General features: G+C 42.4%; 1 protein-coding gene across 2 annotated transcripts in view; it reads right to left on the reverse strand.

The window, feature by feature from the left end:
* LOC107225945 (focal adhesion kinase 1) overlaps positions 1-9,802 on the reverse strand; it is a 38,002-nt gene extending 28,200 nt beyond the window's left edge. For both annotated transcript variants that reach the window (XM_046735520.1, XM_046735518.1), the window contains exon 1: positions 9,513-9,802. The gene's annotated coding sequence lies outside the window, so the exon portion shown is untranslated. The remainder of the gene's footprint in view (positions 1-9,512) is intronic.
* Positions 9,803-10,749: the final 947 nt, after the last annotated feature.

A 10,749-nucleotide genomic window follows, 5' to 3' on the forward strand; every position in this document is an offset into this window, starting at 1 on the left:
CCCGCACGCGGAGTGCTAGCGCCCCACCCTTTCAACAACCCGACTGTTGTAATATATGTATGGATGTATGTATTAATGTTTTATAATAATTATAATAATTATGTATGTACCGTGGTTCAAGGGACCGTCAAACGCTACCCGATCTGCAGGCGTTTTGGGGTTGTCTTATCTGCACGAGATGCAGTTTTTCATGATTTCGCATTTTTATCAAGTCTGCGTCATTTTGACTATGGAGCTTTGCGCGTCATTCGCCGGAAACTGGGATGATGACGATTCTTTTCATCGAGTCATTCGTACGGTATATAACTGAACTTGAACAAGTATTCAATCAATTTTTTATCGAATAGTTTTGACGGTGCGGCTCTGACAATCGGTTTGAAGAAAAGTCATTTTGGTACAAGGTATGCGTGTCGTGTCGCAATTGAATTATTTTTCTTTTTAGTTAGTTTCGCATGCACCGAAGAGAGATCTTATCATTTCATAGTTACAATAACGTTAAAACATTTGTCAATTTACTAAAGTTTCTGGTTATTACAATCTTAATCCAGTTGTTTAGTTGACTGCATTTCCACGGTTAAATCAAGACTCAAATTATTTGCTTTTATCACAACAGTTGCGAGAAACAAAATGTGACTAAATTGAAAAGATATTACCCAACGCAGATGCTTACAGATTTCTTGCTGATGAATCTGATTGTGAACAAAAGTTATTTTCATTTCGTACCTGTGTGTAAATAATCAAGGAATATGCGCAACCAGAAATTACATTTCTCGTTTATGACTGAAGTTTTCGACGGATTTCTTACTCGCATATGACTGCGCTTCAGTCCTCGTTAATCAACAGTTGCACGGCTGATCGTGAGCTTATACGCTGCGAATGCTTCTGCGCACTCGGATACTCACCACAACGTGATTTGATCGTTATCAGGCTCGGTTCTATCATTAGCCAGTGCCCGAGGAGGATAAGAAATCCGCCTGCTACTCATTGCTAAGGCGTGTGCACGTGTGCGTCGAAATCGAGGCTAATTACGTTGAAAGGAGTAATGTAGCCCCCCCCCTCCCCCTCAACACCAACCGCAAACTCGTTATAACACCGGGCGGCGAAATTACAATATTTCAACCGTCGACTATAAGTCGAGTTTCCAGTTCCAAGCCTCCGTAACCCCGGGTGACCTTAGAATTAATGGTGAGCCCTGTCCCCGAGGGCCTTCGACTCCCCCTGTTCTATGGGATGGGGGGCAGGCAAACTCCAAGGGAGCCTAAAGGGGTGCGGTGGGTAATGACACGTAAGGCCCAACTCCAGGTACGTACGTACCTTGAGGTGTGGGCATTATACGCCCTATCGCAAACCCTGGAAGAGTGGGCTATAATGTAATATAGGTGGGCGCTAGGGTGGTTCGTGTTTTAGCTCCTTTTTTTTCAAGGTGCCATTCGAAAAATTTGTGACTAATACTGAAAGAAAAACTGTCGTAAAACCTGGAGGAGGTAGGAAAATATTTAGAGGTCACTAACGATTATTGTAATATTTTTATTTATTTTTATGCGTACACCTTACGGACTTATTGTATGTATTAGTTTATTTTTTTTTTTTTTTGTATCGTGATATTTTCCTCTCTCCTTCAGGTTTTACGACAATTTTTTTTCAGTAGTTGTCACAAATTTTTTGATTGGTACCTTAAACAAAGAAGAAGAACAAAAAAAGAGGTAAAAATGAAGCGCACGTTACATTCGTGTAACCAGCTTACGAGGGAAGCAGACTGCGGGCAAGGGTTTAATTGTTGCCCGCAGACGCGTCCTTTAGTCCTCCAAGTTTTCAGTTCTATCGGGGAGGGGAGTCAATTGTTTGAAATTCTTTACCAGGAGTGCGTCGGCTGAATATCGATCTGTCTGTTGAGATACCGGCAAGAACGTGACTCCGAGCCTTGAGCTCTATGTTATATCCAAAGTTGCGACGATGACGACGACGGGAAATTGTCTTACAATTGAATTTCTCGCGAAGCCCTCGTGAGTTGGACGTAACTTGAGATCTGGAACAACGCTGATAGCTATTTCTTTTAGTCTAATTGTTTATACATATACTATCAGGATCCTTAAATGTTCCGTTCACAACTTAGTTGCAGATTTTTTACGCTCACGAGTATCACTATTTTTGCAATCTCACTTATAAATTTCTCATGCTTTGCAGGATTGAAGAGTATTATACAGATTTTGATACGTTTGACTGGTCATTTGCACGTCTGTTCAACTAAGAATCTACGAAATATTTCATGAATCTTGAAAGGACCACCGAATCGAAATTTCGGTCCTAATGTAAGCCTGCAATGTCCCACGTTCAGTAGAGGGTAAGTAGGATCTTGTAGAGGAGGTAATATAGGACCTATGTAAGACTATATTTTAGGTCTAAACTTGGTAGATATTTCAATTTATTTCACGGGTAGGTTCAAAGTATCATCTTTAAGACTTCAGCAGGACCTTTACTGAATCCCTTACCGTAGAACGTAGTATATACGGAACAAAATGATCGAATGCAGCAAATATCGATGTACGTGAATCATCCGAGGACAGTACCTACAATAATTTGGACCTCAGCATGATACTGAATAACCTTGAAACTAAACAGCAAGATATGAAGTATTTATTGGCAATGCCTATCTTTTTTCCCTTATCACGTGACCGTTGCTTCGATCGTAATAAAATTCATACTCCTATAGTTTACAATTTTGTTCTGATCTATTGATTTCACTTTTAGCTAAAATCGAATCTCTAACGATTAACGTCTCGCCGTATGAAAACCGTGATAATTGTAAGTGACAGTCTAACTAGGAATGCTTGGAGTCAGTTCTCACACTCACCTTACACTAATCCGCTGCCCACTTTCAAACACGCGAACAAAATGCGCCTCGGCGCCCCTAGCGGCAGACGCACAAGTTACTCAGTAGTAAGTCAGAATTCTGAAATAAAACTTATTGATTAAACACTGCAATACGCCGAGATCTCAAGGCCGTAAACAGACTTTCACGTCGAAGGATTGGTACGCGTATACTGCCAAAATAGGTTATAGTAGGGTGCCCAGCGATACAAATAGGTCTGTCAAGTTTCTAAATATGACTAACAATAAGGGCTACAAATGATTGAATAAAGCTTTACTCGGTATCTGCAGGTCTACCGTAGGGCAAAAATTTTCAACTCAGAGGCCGATATCGGTTCATATTCACATTTTGAATAATTTTCCTTTTGGTTCGGTCGAGTCGACGATGACAAGATGGTAAAAAGTCCGATCATGTGCCAACAACGCCTCGTACGCAACGGTGTAATAAAAGGATCGGTGCTCTGCGGCCCTGCGTCGCGAGTTTCTGCTTCCGGGACGTTGTGGACAAAGTGGATGGACAGACGGATGGGGACGGATGGACAACTGTGTGAAAAGGCTAAATCGTGGCCTGAGAAAGGGACGCGGAGGACACGCGTGACACGCGACGCAACGACGAACGAGAAGGCGTTGCGATGCATTCGTCCAGCGTGCCCAGAGAATTGAGGGATTTTCTTTAGTCCATCCTTGCGAATACGATCGTCACGTCGATTGGAGCGCAGCCAACCGTTCTGTCGTAATAAGTCTGTCCCATTGAATCATGTTGAAATTTGTGAACAAACGCTTACGCGCTTGTGTTCATGAGATCCTCACAACGGACCAAAGTCCCCGTTCATGGATACAACACGTGATCCTGGACCTCATTAAAAGGGTTCATCGGTAAGGTCGGAACGACACGTGTCATCAAGATCATGTGACTTGAGGATATACCTCGAACATGTTGTTCGTTCACACGTCGCAAATACTCGGTATGAATTTCAGTTTGTTCGAGTTCTTCCTGTTTTGCGGTGGGTTAAAAAATCTGTTGGTGTTATGAAATTCACTGTCAGTCAGTGACTGTAATATAAAAGGAAACACATTTTTAGACGGTTCCGGGGTTTTTATTTGCTCTTTCAGATACATTTCGGCTCGATTACAGATTCGGTTAGGATGGCACGAGGGCAGATGACGTGGGCGGTGACGGCTGAATTTGTTTTCAAAATACCAGTTTCGAGGAGCGAACCGTTTTCTTTCTCCGATCCAGACGTCTTCTTACGTAAGTCGAATTCACCCATAAGGTGCCCCATGCGTTCCAATCTCTCTTTTAAGCGGCATTCCCGTATCCACTCGCCAACGCGAAGATTAACACCAACGAAAATGAATCTTGGATCGACTTGCGGTGTTATGTGAGTGCAATTTTCAGCCGATTGAATAAAAATGACGAAGGTTGCATTATAAAAATAGTTTACGTATAAGATTAGATTGCGCGACATGAATGATATAATTTACAATTAGTTATATTGTTATACACAAGCACAGTATTCAACTTTGTAAGCCACAAAAACATATGCAAGAATAAAAGTCACTGCGAAGAATTGAAATGACATGTTTACGGGGAGCACAAAAAAATCAACGAATAAATCGCGTTCATCGTTGTTATTGGAATACTGATTTTATATCTTCCGACTGGATATTATTATACGCAGATGTTGAATCACCTTATTGGTAAAGAATCCAAGAGAAATCACTGAAAACAGTCCCGAGCCTGAAAAGGGTCGTCGACAATGAGATGCGACGAGAAAAGTGGGCGATAAGTGTCCGCGAGATTACCGATTTTTATTTTAGGAATCGTTGTATGAACGCATCAAATGCCTAACGGTTGATTCTTTTCTCTAAATACATGTTCGCTTTGGATCCACATACGGGTGATCCGGGAGTACAAGGGCTGGGAATGTGTGTTTTATGTGGTGCACAACCGTAATCAGCATTTAAAACGAATGCTCTGACCTTATGTACCGGCAGTATAATACAGGCCAGCAGCAACCAAGGGACAAGAAGCCCACGCAAGTAAAGTTGGCATGTAAGCAGGGATAAGATAAACACGGAACTATCTGAAAAGACAAACACTATATAATAATACAACAAGACTACCAAACAAACAAGTTTTAACTTGAACTTCCCCCGGTTGGTTCGCGTGTGAATGAAGGTACGTGGAGCGAAGGCCTGTCTGCTTGAACAGCTTCGCGAGATGAGCGGCTGCGGCTTATCGGTGCCCATGTAACAGGACGGAAATCTACTTGCAGTGTGGAGCAGGCTGTGACAACCTTCGTTTCAAGCTAAAATCAATGTCCCGGACTTGTTAATCGTAGTGCAATAAGGGGTTTACAGCTTGGACTGTCTGAAGTCATCCCCATTTTGAGTTTTTTTTTTCGCTACTTATGTCCGCCATGCCGCCATTTTGTTATTAATTTTAATGAAAAAATTCTAGAATCTTCTTGAAACTATAAATAATAAAGCTCTCAAACTCAAATTGCTCTAAGCGTTTTCATTTTCGTTAGAAAAAAAAAACAACCTAAAAATAGGTATAATTTTAGACCGTTCAAGCTGTACCCCCTTTTAATCCGTACCACTTTCACTACACCAGAGGGTGCAATGTAGACTAATGCTTGGGTTATCTTAGAGTCTTGACTGTGTATACATATACCAGTACCTCTTAGGTACAAAGAGATTCAATCGACGAAAATTAAAACCAATGCATTATGGTCGTGTTCCGCTATAGATGCACAACATTACACACGTCTGACCGCGCCAAAACATCTTTCAAAAACAACAGTGGTGTTTGTTTCCCAAAGTCTAGATTTTGGATTCCGTTCACGTGCCGTATAATAATTAATGAACGTGGATGTTTTTTCGGAGTGGAATACGAAAGAATATTGTATTTGTTATTGGTTCCGCATGAGGGGTTTTCCACAAACGTGTAACGCACATGCAACCGCGATTTCTTGCCCACCGAGAAGTGTAACAAAAGAGAATTGAATGAAGTTAAATTGCTCTAAAAAGCAGCTAAAGCAGCTCTCCGTTTTACGGTACATACTTCCCACATGCGCAGTTAATCGTGTCGTCGGTGGTTGTCTCATCGTGCATAGTATGCCCACGCATCGGTTCTTGGCGCTGCAACGCTCTTGGACGGTGATCGGAGTCGCCAAAAATGCTAATTGCCCCCTCCGACGATCCAAAGAAGGCAGCTTTCCGAATAAATTTTCTGTTTCGCAGGCGTCCGAAGACACGAGAATTTTTCTTTTATTATTATCATCGTTTATTCAAGACGTGAACGCGTAACCAACCGGTTTCAAATCATTTAACGTTGGATTCAAATGAGAATAAAAATCACGCAACAGAGGCTCGGCCCAACTTGTATAATATGCTTGAATAATTTATTATACCGAGGACGCCGTATCTTTTCCGAAAGCTTCGCGAAAAAATAATGAAAAATCTACTGACTCCGTCTCATGTGTTCTACATCGGTCAATAAGATTGTATTAGAGGTTACACAGTAGTTCGTACGTTCGATAAGGATTTCCATCGCGATGACGCCATCGAAGGATTATGTGTCATCTTGATGCGACACGGTGTAAGTCGGTTTGAGAAATTATTCGCAGGACGCGCTGCACGCGTTGTGGTTACGAATGAAATTCTTCAGAATTGTGATCGTTCCTGGCACTTTTGTGTCACACAACGCGCGGAATGGAAATACTTATATATTAACAAGAAAACCTACGTTGCTGGTTAGTTACTGTTCCACGTTTATAAAATAGGTGATTTCACATGGTAAAATCGAGTCAACGTTTCGTTCGTCTCAGAGAACGAGGTTGAAATTGGTAAGGTTATCGTAATAAAACATTGGAAAGAAATTCTCAAATTTTTAATGCCTTTGAAGAAGCTTAAATTGGATTTCAAAATATGAGTGTGTTTTCTTCTATTACGATTTGCTGAATTTCAAACAATTCTAAAGTCGCGAAATAACGGTTCTTCCCTGAAGATGAATCATTACAGTGTACAGTGACGTTATTAACTTCAACGTGTTCTTACAGAAGGAATTTATTTCTGCAAGTTGCTCAACTCATTCTCAGTTGTCACCGCGAACTTCATACTCTGGTAGAAAAAGTGACCGTTGATGAAGTCGATACGTGACAAGCGGTTAGCAAGCAGTCTGCAGACCTCCGACTGTCTCGTGAGTGACAATGAATTGCGCACAGCTACGAGAGCTGACTCTTGTTAATTCCGTCGGTCAAGTACCTACCTACAGTACAGTTGATTGGTCAAAATTTCGACGGTACATCGTATCGATGTTCGAACTGGTGTCACAATATAAAGTGATCCTGGGACGGTTGCTCGTCCGTGCACCAGTCACTTTGGATCAGATTGAAGTTAGTAACGTTATCGTAACGAAAAAAAAAAACAGTTTTCCTAAATTTTTTAAACACGAGCGTGTTTTGCTTTATTATACGGTTTACCGAATTTCAGACGCTTAAAAATTTGCGAACCAACGGTTTTCCTCAACACGTATCGTTTACAGTTAATGACGTTATGCGAACTTGAACGTGATCACCTTTGTCCGTCATGCACTCTTCAGCAACCCGGAGGCCCTTCGCCCTTTCTTCGTGCTGTTGTAAACTAAGAACGACTGCTGAACTTATGCGTCAGTATAAATTTATGACGCGTGTAAGGAATGTGTCTGTGCGTATGTGGTTGGTCAGCGGCACGATCGTAGGCGACGACGGCGCATCGTTGGCTCGATGCCCCAATCCGTGGGGTCAATTTACGGGGAAATTTATTTTATTGGAGATACTTGTGCGATCGAGTAATTCGAGTTGTCCACGTCGCGCGACGACGATGTGGAGTCAGCTCAGCTCTTAAGTGACTCAAGAGAGCCGGGCTAGCTGACAATCGGAGAGTGGTGCTAGATTGCCAGTTCAGTCCGTTCCTTCACTTGCCGAGACGGTCCTCCTTGTGTCCAGCTCTCCTGCACTCATTTTTAACGCCAACCACGGCCTCTCGCCTCAAATGCGTACGTGATCGGAAATCGTAAACAATACCACCATCGGCTATTATAGCTGCCGTGGCGGAATATCGACACGGCCGATGAATATATTGAATGAAACAAACCTACGCGCGCATGCCTGGTTTATGCATACCTCGAGCGATCGCCGATCCCAGGCTTCGATGCCTCTTCGATTGGTCAAGGGGTCCAAGTTCCCTTCGTTTAACCCATCGTCAAACCACAAACAATACATCCATTTCTTCCATTTATTCTTCCTTTAAATGGCTGTACGCATACCTATACCTACCTTACATTCATAGGCGGTGTAACCTGTGCCTTCTTTTGACTCATTGTTCATAGTTGGAGCATGAGAAGGTATAATGGAGAGGGGTGAGAATTACAGAGAATAGAAGTTAATCCGCAAATAAAGAGATCTTTTATCGTTTTCTACATTCGGATATTACAAAGGCACGGTTAGATGAGGACACTGGATTTGAAGTAAGCTTTAATATCTCCCAGCTGCCGGTACTTTGTATATAAAGACGCGGATGGCACGAGGGTGGATAACAACATGTTGCCGGTTCGTATAAAACATCCACACTCGGTTGCTGCTAGATCCGTGTCGGCTCGGCAATAAGGCCAAGAACAAAAGCGTGTGACAAGGGCAGACTTTGGCCTGATTCAATGCTATCTCCACTCATGTATTATGTGGACGACGACCAACGGTTGGCACGTAGTGCATCATAGTTGTACAGAAGCAATGATCAATTGTTGACCGTAGTGTTGCGCGGACAGAGTATTTTTTTTCTTGCGATCGCTGCGATTTCTTGTTTAGGTGTTCAATTACCAAGATATCAAATCATGACACTGTGTATGTAATACGTACATACAACAGAGCAAACATTATTGTATCGCATTCGTTGTATGTACGTTCCTTCGAAATTGCCGGGTAGGATTACAACCAGCGATACGCAATCGCGGATCGGTTACGGATAATGGATCATTCATCATATTCCTCGTGTGTTGCTGGTTGCTTGGGAAAGAATGCGAAGTTCTTCACTACCTTGATAATTTTTCACAATGATAGAACATTGTGCTTTTCCGTAAGATCGATAAGAGCAGAGAGAGAGAGAGAGAGACGGTTGCAGAGTCGGTATCGAAACAATGTCAAAGAAATCGGCTATCTATCCTTTACTTGACATTTCTAATCTATACCTAGACGTAAGCTGAAATATAATAAATGAGCAGAATTGACAGGAACACATCAGCGCAGAAATTGGAGAAGGGAGTGAGGTGAGTGGAGGCTGGAGTCTGGAGAAGAACTTTACCGTTCGTACTATCGACGATCACCGCGTGTCGAGGTGACCAACAAACTCCACGACAGTTGGCATGAAAGATGAATTACGTAATAGAATTGGCATAACCGGGAGACCGAGGAATTCGCGGTATGAATGGGAAAGAATCAAAGATGGTGGTCGGCAAGTTCTCTTAGCTGTCAAATTAGGGCAGTATTCTGAGTAGCGTTCGCAGGTAGGCCAATTGCGAATGACGATTCAAAGGTCGCCGGAGAGTCGAGTCTGGCCTGTTTGCTTGGCCGTTAACAATGGAATACGGATTTTTTACTCACAGTTAAAACAGCGGGCGCGAAGAGTAGGGTACGTCACCTGGACGTTTCTGAATCTCCTTGGTGTGCACAGATATTTGATTAGATTGTTTAGCGGGCGGCGATAACCGCGCGTACTTTACATAACACTGTCACCCGCCAGACGGCAACAATAATCACTTATTCAATACAGAGTATTCGCGAATTGATTCGTTGACTCGAATCCGACGGACGAATGCCAAATCCGCACCACGCGATTCGAGTGCTACGCGATTTAGAACGGCACTTCGACACTGGATCAGTGTCGTAAACACTTGCCGCCATACTTTTCACCGTATGTCAATAAAGTGCCGGCTGCGCCATCTCTTGGCGATGTTACTAACTTCACAGAAGTCTGCCTACAAGTGTCTATGCTGCTCGATTCAGGCATGTGTACACCTGACCGAGTTGATTCTGTTCCATCCGATTTCACGAAATTTCTCACTTGCGATCTTGGTATAAGGAAATAAGGTGAAACAATGCGCGTACGCGTACGTAATTGAACCAATCGGAAAACATGTCCAAGGTGACGTTTTAAATAGGCTTGATATTTTCTCCTTTAGTGTTTATATTATTATTTTTTCAATTTTTTGCTGAAGAAACTGGCATTTTTAGGAAACAGAATATACAGAAATACGCAGACTGAACGAAAATCGGCCTTCAGTTATGACATACCTTATTTCTTTACATCATGTTGCGCATTAAAGTCGCTTCGGCCAATGAGAACGTGCTCTCACGTGACGTCATTTTGAGCACTATTTTTAAAAGTTATATAGAAGAGCCATTCATTCTTATGTTCAACGTATCTTGTTTGATTGGGGAATAATAATCGAATGTTAAATAATTGGTTACAGAGGTTATGTTGTACTTTTTACGACAGAAACGGAAGCAGCACACCTTGTTTCCTTACACCATGCTTGCAATTAAACTATAACCGTACGATACAGCTAGTTTCTTGAAGCAGGTCGTACACGTCTAACGAAATTCGTCTGACGCTTATCTGGGTGAACGTGTACTTTCAGCATAACCTGCACAGATCAATGTACCACAGCATAAAACTTGGCTAACAATAAGTATTGATCAGATCCTTAGAGCTATATGCTCTGAGATCGGATCCAACTGACGGCTCCAACAATATTATTTCGAGGCAAGTTGTGTCGTGAGCACCGCAAGGTGGCACAACAGGCTCCCTCATTCGAATTCTCAACGATCAGGTAGTACC

Source organism: Neodiprion lecontei, chromosome 3 (assembly GCF_021901455.1).
Source record: "Neodiprion lecontei isolate iyNeoLeco1 chromosome 3, iyNeoLeco1.1, whole genome shotgun sequence".
Lineage (NCBI taxonomy): Eukaryota > Metazoa > Arthropoda > Insecta > Hymenoptera > Diprionidae > Neodiprion > Neodiprion lecontei.